At 42.6% G+C, this 16,575-nt stretch overlaps 1 long non-coding RNA gene across 1 annotated transcript; it reads right to left on the bottom strand.

The window, feature by feature from the left end:
• Positions 1-7,405: 7,405 nt before the first annotated feature.
• On the bottom strand, positions 7,406-9,546 carry LOC121847509. The gene is made up of 2 exons (XR_006084378.1): positions 8,755-9,546; positions 7,406-8,505 (listed from the first exon to the last, which is right to left on the bottom strand). It is a non-coding gene; the product is annotated as an uncharacterized LOC121847509 (long non-coding RNA).
• Between the last annotated feature and the right edge of the window lie 7,029 nt (positions 9,547-16,575).

The following is a 16,575-nucleotide window of genomic DNA, read 5'->3' as shown; positions in this document are numbered from 1 at the left end:
TAGAGAGGAGTAGAGACAGAAAGACAGGTGAAGGGAGAGAGAGAGACGGAGGAAGACATAGAGGAAGATAGAGAGGAGGAGAGACAGAAAGACAGGTGAAGGGAGAGAGAGAGACGGAGGAAGACATAGAGGAAGATAGAGAGGAGTAGAGACAGAAAGACAGGTGAAGGGAGAGAGAGAGACGGAGGAAGACATAGAGGAAGATAGAGAGGAGTAGAGACAGAAAGACAGGTGAAGGGAGAGAGAGAGACGGAGGAAGACATAGAGGAAGATAGAGAGGAGTAGAGACAGAAAGACAGGTGAAGGGAGAGAGAGAGACAGAGGAAGACATAGAGGAAGATAGAGAGGAGTAGAGACAGAAAGACAGGTGAAGGGAGAGAGAGAGAAGAGGGGAAGACACAGAGGAAGATAGATGGAGGGAGAGAGTAGAGACAGAAAGACAGGTGAAGGGAGAGAGAGAGACGGAGGAAGACATAGAGGAAGATAGAGAGGAGTAGAGACAGAAAGACAGGTGAAGGGAGAGAGAGGGGAAGATAGAGGGATAGACACAGAGAGACAAAGATGGAGGGAGAGAAAGAGAGAGAGAGATAGAGAGGGGTAGAGGAAGAGATAGAGGTGGAGGGAGAGAGAGACTGAGGGAGAGAGAGATAGAGGAAGATAGAGAGGGGTAGAGGGAGAGATAGAGATGGAGGGGGAGAGAGACTGAAGGAGAGAGAGACAGAAGAAAATAGAGAGGGTTGGAGAGAGAGATAGAGGTGGAGGGAGAGAGAGAGAGAGAAAGATAGAGAGGGGTAGAGGGAGAGAAATACAGAGAGAAATAGAGGTGGTTTCAGTGAAGCACCAGAGACTGCTACATTACATAGAGAGAGACAGAGGAAGAATAGAGAGGGGTAGATGCAATAGATCTAGAGGCAATGGAGGGACTCTACATGAGACTGACTCTACATGAGACACTGACTCTACATGAAGATGTAGACTCTAGATGATAGACTCTACATGGAGGGAGACTCTACATGCACACTGACTCTACATGCAGACACTGACTGGAGGGACTCTACATGCAATACACTGACTCTACAGATGACTCTACATGCAGAGACTAGATATGGAGGGACTCTAGAGAGAGACACTGACTCTAGATGCAATACACTGACTCTACATGCAATACACTGACTCAATGGAGGGAGACTCTACATGCAATACACTGACTCTACATGCATACACTGACTCTACATGCAATACACTGACTCTACATGCAATACACTGACTCTACATACAATACACTGACTCTACATGCAGACACTGACTCAACATTACACTGACTCTACATGCAATACAGACTCTACATGCAATACACTGACTCTACATGCAATCACTGACTCTACATGTACACTGACTCTACATGCAATACACTGACTCTACATGCAATACACTGACTCTCATGCAATACACTGACTCATTTTCTACATTACACTGACTCTACATACATGCAATACACTGACTCTACATGCAATACACTGACTCTACATGCAATACACTGACTCTACATGCAATACACTGACTCTACATGCAACAGACACAGACTCTACATGCAATACACTGACTCTACATGCAATACACTGACTCAACATGCAATACACTGACTCTACATGCAATACACTGACTCACATGCAATACACTGACTCAACATGCAATACACTGACTCAACATGCAATACACTGACTCTACATGCAATACACTGACTCTACATGACTCAGCAATACACCTCTACATGCACTGACTCTACATGCAATACACTGACTCTACATGCAATACACCTACTCTACATGCAATACACATACTCTACATGCAATACACAGACTCTACATGCAATACACTGACTCTACATGCAATACACTGACTCTACATGCAATACACTGACTCAACATGCAATACACTGACTCAACATGCAATACACTGACTCTACATGCAATACACTGACTCAACATGCAATACACTGACTCTACATGCAATACACTGACTCTACATGCAATACACTGACTCTACATGCAATACACTGACTCTACATGCAATACACTGACTCTACATGCAATACACTGACTCAACATGCAATACACAGACTCAACATGCAATACACTGACTATACATGCAATACACTGACTATACATGCAATACACTGACTATACATGCAATACACTGACTATACATGCAATACACTGACTATACATGCAATACACTGACTATACATGCAATACACTGACTCTACATGCAATATATTGGAATGAGTAGGAGGCAAACTCATCCATACAAGACATTGGCATGAGTAGGTAAAATCATACAATACATTGGCATATGTAAGTACAGTAGGCCCATTCATGCAATACCTACCTAGATGTACATATCTACCTCAATTGCCTTGTACCCCTGCACATCGACTGGGTGCTGGTACCCCGTGTATATAGCCAAGTTATCATTATTCATCAAATCAAATAAAATTTTGTTGGTCACATACACATGGTTAGCAGATGTTAATGCGAGTGTAGTGAAATGCTTGTGCTTCTAGTTCCGACAGTGCAGTAATATCTAACAAGTAATCTAACAATTTCACAACAACTACCAACAACTACCTTTTACACACAAGTGTAAAGGAATGAATAAGAATATGTACATAAAAATATATGGATGAGCGATGGCCGAACGGCAAGGCAAGATGCAGTAGATGGCATAGAGTACAGTATATACATATGTGATGAGTAATGTAGGGTATGTAAACATTATATAAAGTGGCTGGTGATACATTTATTACATCCAATTTTTAATTATTAAAGTGTTTAGAGATTGAGTCAGTATGTTGGCAGCAGCCACTCAATGTTAGTGGTGGCTGTTTAACAGTCTGATGGCCTTGCGATAGAAGCTGTTTTTCAGTCTCTCGCTCCCAGGTTTGATGCACCTGTACTGACCTCGCCTTCTGGATGACAGCGGGGTGAACAGGCAGTGGCTCGGGTGGTTGATGTCCTTGATGATTTTTTGGGCCTTCCTGTGACATCGGGTTCTGTAGGTGTCCTGGAGGTCAGGTAGTTTGCCCCAGTGATGCGTTGTGCAGACCTCACTACCCTCTGGAGAGCCCTGCAGTTGCTGGCGGTGCAGTTGCCCTACCAGGCGGTGATACAGCCCGAAAGAATGCTCTCAATTGTGCATCTGTAAAAGTTTGTGAGTGTTTTTGGTGACAAGCCAAATTTCTTCAACCTCTCTTCACCACACTGTCTGTGTGGGTGGACCATTTCAGTTTGTCCATGATGTGTACGCAGAGGAACTTAAAATGTTCCACTACTGTCCCGTCGATGTGGATAGGGGGCTGCTCCCTCTGCTGTTTCCTGGGGTGTACGATCATCTCCTTTGTTTTGTGGACGTTGAGTGTGAGGTTATTTTCCTGACACCACACTCCGAGGGCCCTCACCTCCTCCCTGTAGGCCGTCTCATCGTTGTTGGTAATCAAGCCTACCACTGTAGTGTCGTCTGCAAACTTGATGATTGAGTTGGAGGCGTGCATGGCCACACAGTCATGGGTGAACAGGGAGTACAGGAAAGGGCTGAGCATGCACCCTTGTGGGACCCCTGTGTTGAAGATCAGCGTAGTGGGGATGTTGTTTCTTACCCTCAACACCTGGGGGTGGCCCGTCAGAAAGTCCTGGACCCAGTTGCACAGGGCGGGGTCGAGACCCTGGGTCTCGAGCTTAATGACAAGTTTGGAGGGTACTATGGTGTTAAATGCTGAGCTGTGATCGATGAACAGCATTCTTACATAGGTATTCCTCTTGTCCAGATGGGATAGGGCAGTGTGCAGTGTGGTTGAGATTGCATCGTCTGTAGACCTATTGGGGCGGTAAGCAAATTGGAGTGGGTCTAAGGTGTCAGGTAGTGTGGAGGTGATATGATCCTTGACTCGTCTCTCAAAGCACTTCATGATGACGGAAGTGAGTGCTACGGGGCGATAGTTGTGTATTTATTCCTCGTGTTAATGTGTCTATTATTTCCACTTTTTTCTCTCTGCATTGTTGGGAATGTCCCATAAGTAAGCATTTCACTGTTAAAGCCAAATTTTGCTTGATCTGAAAATGGAGGGTGTGATGAAATTACGGAGGCTAAATCAAGCATCGCTGTGTGCCTCTCAAATTTTGTAACAATGTGGAGTGCTCAGTATTGCTCCGCATTGACATGATTGGTTGACGGTTGGTGGGGGGGCAGGTCCTGTATAAACACAAACTCACTTCTTTGACAACTTCACAACAGTCTGCTCTCCCTTCACAACAGTCTGCTCTCCCTTCACAACAGTCTGCTCTGCTCTCCCTTCACAACAGTCTGCTCTGCTCTGCCTTCACAACAGTCTGCTCTGCTCTTCCTTCACAACAGTCTGCTCTGCCTTCACAACAGTCTGCTCTGCCTTTCCTTCACAACAGTCTGCTCTGCCTTCACAACAGTCTGCTCTGCCTTCACAACAGTCTGCTCTGCCTTCACAACAGTCTGCTTGCCTTCACAACAGTCTGCTCTGCCTTCACAACAGTCTGCTCTGCCTTCACAACAGTCTGCTCTGCCTTTCCTTCACAACAGTCTGCTCTGCTCTTCCTTCACAACAGTCTGCTCTGCTCTTCTCTTCCTTCACAACAGTCTGCTCTGCCTTCACAACAGTCTGCTCTTCTCTTCCTTCACAACAGTCTGCTCTGCCCTTCCTTCACAACAGTCTGCTCTGCCCTTCCTTCACAACAGTCTGCTCTGCTCTTCCTTCACAACAGTCTGCTCTGCTCTTCCTTCACAACAGTCTGCTCTGCTCTTCCTTCACAACAGTCTGCTCTTCTCTTCCTTCACAACAGTCTGCTCTGCTCTTCTCTTCCTTCACAACAGTCTGCTCTGCTCTTCTCTTCCTTCACAACAGTCTGCTCTGCCCTTCCTTCACAACAGTCTGCTCTGCCCTTCCTTCACAACAGTCTGCTCTGCTCTTCCTTCACAACAGTCTGCTCTCCCTTCACAACAGTCTGCTCTGCCCTTCCTTCACAACAGTCTGCTCTGCTCTTCCTTCACAACAGTCTGCTCTGCTCTTCTCTTCCTTCACAACAGTCTGCTCTTTCCTTCACAACAGTCTGCTCTGCCCTTCCTTCACAACAGGTCCGCTCTGCCCTTCCTTCACAACAGTCTGCTCTGCTCTTCCTTCACAACAGGTCCGCTCTGCCCTTCCTTCACAACAGTCTGCTCTGCCCTTCCTTCACAACAGGTCTGCTCTTCCTTCACAACAGTCTGCCCTTCCTTCACAACAGTCTGCTCTGCCCTTCCTTCACAACAGTCTGCTCTTCTCTTCCTTCACAACAGTCTGCTCTTCCCTTCCTTCACAACAGGTCTGCTCTTCCCTTCCTTCACAACAGTCTGCCCTTCCTTCACAACAGTCTGCTCTTTCCTTCACAACAGTCCGCTCTGCCCTTCCTTCACAACAGTCTGCTCTGCCCTTCCTTCACAACAGTCTGCTCTGCCCTTCCTTCACAACAGGTCCGCTCTGCTTCTTCCTTCACAACAGGTCTGCTCTGCTCTTCCTTCACAACAGTCTGCTCTTCCTTCACAACAGTCTGCTCTTCCTTCACAACAGTCTGCTCTGCTCTTCTCTTCCTTCACAACAGTCTGCTCTCCCTTCACAACAGTCTGCTCTCCCTTCACAACAGTCTGCTCTGCTCTTCTCTTCCTTCACAACAGTCTGCTCTCCCTTCACAACAGTCTGCTCTCCCTTCACAACAGTCTGCTCTGCCCTTCCTTCACAACAGTCTGCTCTTCCTTCACAACAGTCTGCTCTGCTCTTCCTTCACAACAGTCTGCTCTTCCTTCACAACAGTCCGCTCTGCTCTTCCTTCACAACAGTCTGCTCTCCCTTCACAACAGTCTGCTCTCCCTTCACAACAGTCTGCTCTGCTCTTCCTTCACAACAGTCTGCTCTGCCCTTCCTTCACAACAGTCTGCTCTGCCCTTCCTTCACAACAGTCTGCTCTGCTCTTCCTTCACAACAGTCTGCTCTGCCCTTCCTTCACAACAGTCTGCTCTGCTCTTCCTTCACAACAGTCTGCTCTGCTCTTCCTTCACAACAGTCTGCTCTGCCCTTCCTTCACAACAGTCTGCTCTGCTCTTCCTTCACAACAGTCTGCTCTGCTCTTCCTTCACAACAGTCTGCTCTGCTCTTCCTTCACAACAGTCTGCTCTGCTCTTCCTTCACAACAGTCTGCTCTTCCTTCACAACAGTCTGCTCTCCCTTCACAACAGTCTGCTCTTCCTTCACAACAGTCTGCTCTGCCCTTCCTTCACAACAGTCTGCTCTTCCTTCACAACAGTCTGCTCTGCCCTTCCTTCACAACAGTCTGCTCTTCCTTCACAACAGTCTGCTCTTCCTTCACAACAGTCTGCTCTTCCTTCACAACAGTCTGCTCTTCCTTCACAACAGTCTGCTCTTCCTTCACAACAGTCTGCTCTGCCCTTCCTTCACAACAGTCTGCTCTTCCTTCACAACAGTCTGCTCTGCTCTTCCTTCACAACAGTCTGCTCTTCCTTCACAACAGTCTGCTCTTCCTTCACAACAGTCTGCTCTGCCCTTCCTTCACAACAGTCTGCTCTTCCTTCACAACAGTCTGCTCTGCCCTTCCTTCACAACAGTCTGCTCTTCCTTCACAACAGTCTGCTCTGCTCTTCCTTCACAACAGTCTGCTCTGCCCTTCCTTCACAACAGTCTGCTCTTCCTTCACAACAGTCTGCCCTTCCTTCACAACAGTCTGCTCTGCTCTTCCTTCACAACAGTCTGCTCTTCCTTCACAACAGTCTGCTCTCCCTTCACAACAGTCTGCTCTCCCTTCACAACAGTCTGCTCTGCCCTTCCTTCACAACAGTCTGCTCTGCTCTCCCTTCACAACAGTCTGCTCTGCCCTTCCTTCACAACAGTCTGCTCTGCCCTTCCTTCACAACAGTCTGCTCTTCCTTCACAACAGGTCCGCTCTGCTCTGCAAAGCGCAAAAGTAGGCCAATGTTTGCTCTGACTTCAGCAGAGGCCGCATGGCAGTAAATGCTGTACAGCCTCTGTAGACAGCAGATTGAACATGCAGAGCCTTTTAGTCTACAACTGTTGTTTACCAAGCATGTGACACATTCCATTTGGTTAGATTGTATACATATTTGGGAGTCAGACTATATCACATCAGTGTTGTTCAGGTGAATATCCATTCTGAAACCAAGGAGACAAAATGTACATATGTAATCAATGGTGATGATGATATGAGCTTACAAACAACATTTGAATGCAAAATGATTGTGACAGCCAGTAGTTACTATAACAACAAGTGTGAGAGGAGGTATAGTAGATAATAATGATAACAACAACAGGAAGTTAACCCAAATGCACGTTTATTTGAAGTCAACAACTGAATCGGTATAGTAACAAAAAAGCTAATGCTGTATGAACAGATTAGAACAGCCAACGGAGACGGAACTCAGCATTATGACATCATCACCATAGTGCAGTCAGGCCTTGATGACATCATTAGCTGTAGTGTTCCCATGTGATATGGATGGTTATTCAAAAGGAAGACTTATCATCCGAAAAGAACACGAAGACAATAGACTCCTCATTAAAACAATAACATTGGTGGAAAATAACACAGATAGTGTCCACGTCCCTAAAAGGAACCTTATTTGCTACATAGTGCACTAGGAAGAACTATGTGTCCAGGTCAAACGTAGGGAGCTATATAGTGACTGGGGTTCCTTTTTGGGACGCATCTAGTGTCTCCAGAGTCTGGTTGGGTCTATCATTATACATTCCTTACACTCATACACACACACACACACAACCACACTGTAGTCACAGACCACATGTACCCCATGCATGTGTGTGTGTGTGTGTGTGTGTGTGTGTGTGTGTGTGTGTGTGTGTGTGTGTGTGTGTGTGTGTGTGTGTGTGTGTGTGTGTGTGTGTGTGTGTGTGTGTGTATCAGTGTGCTTGTAAGAATAACAGGCCAAGGCAACACTATATAGCCTACATGAAATGATATAAAAATGTCAGACTGTCAAAACAATAAGCCAAAGCTGTCCTCTAACCTTTCAGTGTTGCATATCTATTCAGGAAAAAAAGAAAAACAATCAATTGAATTGAAAGTAATACATTTAAAAGTATGCACACCTTCCTTAAATAAAAACATTAAAATATATTCCTTAACATTCTACAAAAGAAGAAGAGAGAGGAGGGGAGAGAGAGTTCCCTTCACTACTGGTACAGGAGAGAGTTCCCCCCACTACTGGTACAGGAGAGAGTTCCCTCCACTACTGGTACAGGAGAGAGAGTTCCCCCCACTACTAGTACAGGAGAGAGTTCCCCCCACTACTGGTACAGGAGAGAGTTCCCTCCACTACTGGTACAGGAGAGAGAGTTCCCCCACTACTGGTACAGGAGAGAGTTCCCTCCACTACTGGTACAGGAGAGAGAGTTCCCTCCACTACTAGTACAGGAGAGAGTTCCCCACTACTGGTACAGGAGAGAGTTCCCCACTACTGTTACAGGAGAGAGAGTTCCCCACTACTGGTACAGGAGAGAGAGTTCCCCCACTACTGTTACAGGAGAGAGAGTACCCCCACTACTAGTACAGGAGAGAGTACCCCCACTACTGGTACAGGAGAGAGTTCCCCCCACTACTGTTACAGGAGAGAGAGTACCCCCACTACTGGTACAGGAGAGAGTACCCCCACTACTGGTACAGGAGAGAGTACCCCCACTACTGGTACAGGAGAGAGAGTTCCCTCCACTACTGGTACAGGAGAGAGTACCCCCACTACTGGTACAGAAGAGAGTTCCCTCCACTACTGGTACAGGAGAGAGTTCCCTCCACTACTGGTACAGGAGAGAGTACCCCCACTACTGGTACAGGAGAGAGTTCCCTCCACTACTGGTACAGGAGAGAGAGTTCCCCCACTACTGGTACAGGAGAGAGTTCCCCCACTACTGGTACAGGAGAGAGAGTTCCCCCACTACTGGTACAGGAGAGAGTTCCCCCACTACTGGTACAGGAGAGAGAGTTCCCCCACTACTGGTACAGGAGAGAGAGTTCCCTCCACTACTGGTACAGGAGAGAGTACCCCCACTACTGGTACAGGAGAGAGAGTAGCCCCACTACTGGTACAGGAGAGAGTACCCCCACTACTGGTACAGGAGAGAGAGTTCCCCCACTACTAGTACAGGAGAGAGAGTTCCCCACTACTGGTAAAGGAGAGAGAGTTCCCTCCACTACTGGTACAGGAGAGAAAGTTCCCTCCACTACTGGTACAGGAGAGAGAGTTCCCCACTACTGGTACAGGAGAGAGAGTTCCCTCCACTACTGGTACAGGAGAGAGTTCCCTCCACTACTGGTACAGGAGAGAGTTCCCCCACTACTGGTACAGGAGAGAAAGTTCCCTCCACTACTGGTACAGGAGAGAGTTCCCCCACTACTGGTACAGGAGAGAGTTCCCCCCACTACTGGTACAGGAGAGAGAGTTCCCCACTACTGGTACAGGAGAGAGTTCCCCCACTACTGGTACAGGAGAGAGTACCCCCTACTGGTACAGGAGAGAGTTCCCTCCACTACTGGTACAGGAGAGAGTTCCCTCCACTACTGGTACAGGAGAGAGTTCCCCCACTACTGGTACAGAAGAGAGTTCCCTCCACTACTGGTACAGGAGAGAGTTCCCCCACTACTGGTACAGGAGAGAGTTCCCCCACTACTGGTACAGGAGAGAGTTCCCTCCACTACTGGTACAGGAGAGAGTTCCCCCCTACTGGTACAGGAGAGAGAGTTCCCCCACTACTGGTACAGGAGAGAGTTCCCTCCACTACTGGTACAGGAGAGAGTTCCCTCCACTACTGGTACAGGAGAGAGTACCCCCCACTACTGGTACAGGAGAAAGAGCAGAGATGTGGAGAGACATGAGGTTTTGTCCGAATACCCATAGTAGACCGTTTGTGGAAAAAAAGTTTAATAGTATGCGACATTTGGAAAAACGAAGTGCCAGGATGTCATACTCATTTCGGTTTTGACAACAGCTGATCAGTTAGATATGGGGAGGAGTTACCTACAGACATCAACAAATAGCGGGACACTACTTAATCGCACATGAGGCATTCTCAGTATGTGAAAATGTATTTTATAGTAGCCTATGTGCGTTTGTCTGAAAATCGAGTATGGTTGACCCGCTCCGGGGACAGTGGCAGGTGGGGAGTTTGACTGGGGCGGTACACCTGTCAAACGGTAACGCAGGTGTCCTAAGGCGAGCTCAATACCAGGATGTTTGTCCCATTTCGGGTCTTCATCTAGTAGAATTCGATGCACACTTCCACAATCCATTAGAAGAGGAGAGCTGCCAGTGATAGGCCCAAGTACACTTCAAGTAGCCAAACAACAAAACTAGGCTACTTAATTGGGAAGATGCCAAATAGCGAGTCAGCACCCGAGACTCGGGATGTGGCTGCGTTATTGCTGTTATGTTAATCAGGCCTTTTGATTTTAAGATGGGGATTGTTTTAGATCTGTAGGTTAGGCTACCTATTTCATTATTTAATTTACGGATCAAGCCTTAGCAGTCATTCTGATCTCGTTCCTATTGGTCGGCGCTTTAGTTCATTATGTTGCTGTTCAGCGGTTCTGAATTTTGTCCACGTGTTTCTGTGCAGTAGCCTTTTTGATGTGAACATATTACAAGTGTTGCTGTGTGTACTAGGCTATTTGATAGAATTGATTTATGTTACGGCACTTTGGTTTCACTAGAAATATGTTGAAATTGAAGAAATAATGTGTTTCTGTCTTCAGTCCTGTTTAAATAGGACAGATGGGATATACTAGACGTGGAATGTGATAGTCTGTCTGTAACCAGCCTGACTCCATTCCTATTCTTTTCATGGTATAGAGAATTTATTCAAATGGTAAATGAGCTATTATCAGGTTGGTTAATGTCGTGAATGTCTGTTGAATTTGGAAAAATCCACCTACACTCAGCCTATGTGCCCCTGACTATCTGTAAATAAATCATTTAAATGGTGTCGTCTGGTTTGCTTAATGTAAGGAATTTGAAATTATTTAGACTTTTACTTTTCATACTTACTATATTTTAGCAATTACATTTACTTTTGGTACTTAAGTATATTTAAAACCAAATACTTTTAGACTTTTACAAAAGTAGTATTTTACTGAGTGATTTTCACATTTTCTATTAAGGTACCTTATACTTTTACTCAAGTGTGACAATTAAGTACTTTTTCTATCACTGGTACGCGACGATGAGTACATATTACGCAGTTTAAGTACGTACACTAGAATGGGTATTCAGACAGGGCCAGGGTCGTCCAAAGCAAGTAGAACAGAGCGGCTCGTCACTGACATCCGGTGGCAGAACACTGTAACTGCACACAGATGCAACGAGTTCTAGTGCGTTGTGTTCTAAAATATAATAGATTTCTGTAGACAAAGAGAGTAGGACAAGCCATCAAACACCTCCATCAGTCTGTTGGATGTCTCATATAGGGGCTAGTCAACAACAGTTCTCATGGTTGGTCAAAGCTATAGTATATATTCCACCTTCTATATAACTCATGCAGCCTTTTCATGCGATCACACAATTTGTACACCTTGGACAGGGTGATAGATAGATAGAAGTAAATACAGGACCAGTTGTAAACTTACAGTGAGAACTACATCCTCCCCAGTGAAGAAGAGTGCTTGAAAATATGTCTTTACAACCACTTCTTATCACTGGGTTAGGATCTGTGGAGCAGACAGACATTCCTGGTTCCAACTCATCAGTTGAAAGGTCAAAGGTTATGTAAAGATTGGGATTACCTAGGAAATGGAAACTCCTCCCTGAAACAAGTGAGCGAGCCATGTGAATGCCTTGTGACTGACTGACACCAACACACCTCATTTTGTGACAGACCACAGGAGGTTGGTGGCATCTTAATTGGGGAGGACAGGCTTGTGGGAATGGCTGGAGTGGAATCAGTGGAACGGTATCACATACACCAAATACATGGTTTCCATGGTTTCCATGTGTTTGATGCCCTTCCACTCACTCCTATCCAGCCATTATCATGAGCCATCCTCCCCTCAGCAGCTTCCACTGTGACAGACACACATATATGTCTGGTCAGCAGACCTCTCTCTCTCTCTCTCTCTCTCTCGCTCTCTCTCTCTCTCTCTCTCTCTCTCTCTCTCTCTCTCTCTCTCTCCTCCCTCCCTCTCTCCCTCTCTCCCTCTCTCCCTCCCTCCCTCCCTCTACTGTAGCTTATTATGACAAAAGTCACTCGACTGGCTTTTCCCCATAGAGATCCCACATAGTTGGATAGAGTGGCAATGGCACTGCCCATGCTATCACAGAAGAAGCCATGGCTATAGATAGGAGGTGGGCTCTCTACCTATTTCTATGGCTATTCCCATTCACAACAGCCAGGTGGCAAAATGGCAATGTAGGATGAGATAGAAGCAATCCCTGATCATTCCACGCATATCCCTGATACGATAATGCTACAGCAGAAGCAACGGACCCTCAGACTCCAGTCCGAACGCTGGGCTAGTGTGCTGACCGTCCACATCGGACATTAGCTCAAAGTGTCAGCAAATCTAGTAATGCTCTAGCCAGCTATAACGTTATCTAAATGTGTTGTCTTGCTGAGTGTGAGGGAGACGGGTAAGGAGGTGGAAGAGAAAGGTCACAGAGATGGAGGGAGGGAGGGAGGGAGGGGAGGGAGGAGGGAGGGAGGGGAGGGTGGGTGGGGAGGGAGGGAGGGAGGGAGGGTGGGTGGGAGGGAGCGAGGGAGCGAGGGAGGGAGGAAGGGAGGGATCGGGTGAAGGGACAGACAGAGGGGTACAGAAAGAGGGGCGAAGACACAGAGACAGAGAAACAGAGAGAGAGAGAGATGACATTCAGTGTCAGTATGTATGCCTGAAGCAGAAAGAGAGTGGCCTGCTCTCTGAGCTGTACCCTGGTTAACTGCAGCTAGCCAAGCAGTCATGCCTCTTTTATTAGATTTCAGAGAATGATGTCATTTCTAAAGGTGCAGTGACTATATTAGCAATTTTACAGTAAGTGATGTCATTGGAGAATTAGTTTACTGGCCTATGGTTGGCCAGAGAGAGCATTCCGGGAATGCAGGCAGCAGGATAGAAGGGATGTGGTATAATTCTATTCATCAGACTTATTATAGTACCACTCAGTGATAAACTAAATAAAGCCAGAGGAAATCATGATGATTCAATCATAACAACAGGAACTCCTGTACTGACCAACATACACTGTAAACTGTTAACACTGACAGTAAGTAAACATCAGAACAAATTCATCTAAACAGAAGATCAAAACAGAATTCAAACAAATATTATGCTTTCATTTCATTGTAACATAATTGTTTATATTGATATTTTACACTCAGCATTTAAATGTAGTAAAAACAGGCAGGTTTCTAGATTCTGATTTAGATTCTATACTGTACTGGAGTTAGTAGCACACCAATAGGGATATAGGGGGAGAGAGGGAGGGGAGGAAGAGAGAGAGAGAGAGAGAGAGAGAGAGAGAGGGGAGGGGAAAGAGAGAGAAAGAGAGATGGAGAGAAAAAAGAGAGGCAGAGAGAGAAAAGAGAGATAGTGGGGAAATGGTAGTGTATTTACAGCACATCAAACATTTTCTGTTTTCTGAGTAAAAAGAATGTTATATAATTATATATATATATATATTTATATATTTATATTGAAATCCCGCACTGTGACCGCACAGGGATGCTGTTTTTGCATGGGTGTGTTGTATGGTACTGTGGTGGACTCTAGGGAGTTGTATTGTAATGTAATGTATTGTAATACATTGTAATGTAGTATATTGTATTGTAATGTACTGTATTGTAATGTACTGTATTGTAATGTGTTATAATGTATTGTATTGTATCGTAATGTATTATAATGTATTGTATTGTATCGTAATGTATTATAATGTATTGTATTGTAATGTACTGTATTGTAATGTGTTATAATGTAATGTACTGTATTGTAATGTACTGTATTGTAATGCGTTATAATGTATTGTAATGTGTTATAATGTAATGTATTGTATTGTATTGTAATGTATTATAATGTATTGTATTGTAATGTACTGTATTGTAATGTGTTATAATGTATTGTATTGTATTGTAATGTATTATAATGTATTGTATTGTATTGTAATGTATTATAATGTGTTATAATGTATTATAATGTATTGTATTGTAACGTATTGTATTGTATTGTATTGTAATGTGTTATAATGTAATGTATTGTATTGTATTGTAATGTATTATAATGTATTGTAATGTGTTATAATGTATTGTATTGTATTGTAATGTATTATAATGTAATGTATTGTAATGTATTGTATTGTATTGTATTGTAATGTATTATAATGTATTGTATTGTAATGTACTGTATTATAACGTATTGTAATGTGTTATAATGTATTGTATTGTATTGTATTGTATTGTAATGTATTATAATGTATTGTAATGTATTATAATGTAATGTATTGTATTGTATTGTATTGTAATGTATTATAATGTATTGTATTGTAACGTATTGTATTGTATTGTATTGTATTGTAATGTGTTATAATGTAATGTATTGTATTGTATTGTAATGTATTATAATGTATTGTATTGTAACGTATTATAATGTATTGTAATGTATTATAATGTATTGTAATGTATTGTATTGTATTGTAATGTGTTATAATGTAATGTATTGTATTGTAAGGTATTATAATGTATTGTAATGTATTGTATTGTATTGTAATGTGTTATAATGTAATGTATTGTATTGTAATGTATTATAATGTATTGTAATGTATTATAATGTATTGTAATGTATTATAATGTATTGTAATGTATTATAATGTATTGTAATGTATTATAATGTATTGTAATGTATTGTATTGTATTGTAATGTGTTATAATGTAATGTATTGTATTGTAATGTATTATAATGTATTGTAATGTATTATAATGTATTGTAATGTATTATAATGTATTGTAATGTATTATAATGTATTGTATTGTATTGTAATGTGTTATAATGTATTGTATTGTATTGTAATGTATTATAATGTATTGTATTGTAACGTATTGTATTGTATTGTAATGTATTATAATGTATTGTATTGTAACATATTGTATTGTATTGTAATGTATTATAATGTATTGTATTGTAACATATTGTATTGTATTGTAATGTATTATAATGTATTGTATTGTAACGTATTATAATGTATTGTATTGTAACATATTGTATTGTATTGTAATGTATTATAATGTATTGTAATGTATTGTATTGTATTGTAATGTGTTATAATGTAATGTATTGTAATGTGTTATAATGTATTGTATTGTATTGTATTGTAATGTGTTATAATGTAATGTAATGTATTGTATTGTATTGTAATGTATTGTATTGTATTGTATTGTAATGTATTGTATTGTATTGTAATGTGTTATAATGTAATGTATTGTATTGTATTGTAATGTATTGTATTGTAATGTATTGTATTGTATTGTAATGTATTGTATTGTAATGTGTTATAATGTATTGTATTGTATTGTAATGTATTGTATTGTAATGTATTGTATTGTATTGTAATGTACTGTATTGAATTGTATTGTATTGTATTGTATTGTATTGTATTGTATTGTAATGTGTTATAATGTAATGTATTGTATTGTATTGTATTGTAATGTATTGTATTGTAATGTATTGTATTGTATTGTAATGTACTGTATTGTAATGTGTAGGGAATTTGGTGATGTCTGTGGATTTGGTTGCCTTCATGTTACTAAAAGTCTTCATTACAAATGGCACCCTATTCCCTACATAGTGCACTACATTACAGCAGGGTCCATATGACACACACACTACCTTTGCACTATATAGGGAATAGGGGTTGTGTTGTGTGTGTGTGTGTGTGTGTGTGTGTGTGTGTGTGTGTGTGTGTGTGTGTGTGTGTGTGTGTGTGTGTGTGTGTGTGTGTGTGTGTGTGTGTGTGTGTGTGTGTGTGTGACAGAGAGAGAGAGAGGTTAATATGTACAGCAGTTATTGTTGATTGACAGATTTCTGAATCATGAGTAGGACCGTGTCAAACAGAGTGTGTTCTGGTCTATAGTGTGTGAAGTATTACAGAACAGAGAGAACGACAGAGAGGGGAAATAAATTAAAGGTAGATGATAGGGAGTGGTATATAATGTGAGAGGGCAGTGCATCGGGATCTGAAACTGTATTTCAGCGTGACATGCTGGAATGTGGAGTACAATTTAGCAAAAATATGTGGATTACAATTTTGCATTTGTGTCACTGAATGTGACTGGAACACATTATGATTCTCTTAAAGATAGAATCCTTATTTGCTACATACATTGTTGGACTTATTAATGATATGTACCCATTGATTCTAGAAGAATGACTTCTAAATGTCTCGTGAGTTTAGTTCAACTGTCGTACCCCATCAGAACCCAATATATAAGCTCGTTTAATA

The sequence above is a fragment of the Oncorhynchus tshawytscha genome, linkage group LG10 (assembly GCF_018296145.1).
Source record: "Oncorhynchus tshawytscha isolate Ot180627B linkage group LG10, Otsh_v2.0, whole genome shotgun sequence".
NCBI lineage: Eukaryota > Metazoa > Chordata > Actinopteri > Salmoniformes > Salmonidae > Oncorhynchus > Oncorhynchus tshawytscha.
The sequence above is the reverse complement of the archived record's forward strand: the minus strand, read 5'-3'. Positions and strand labels throughout refer to the sequence as shown.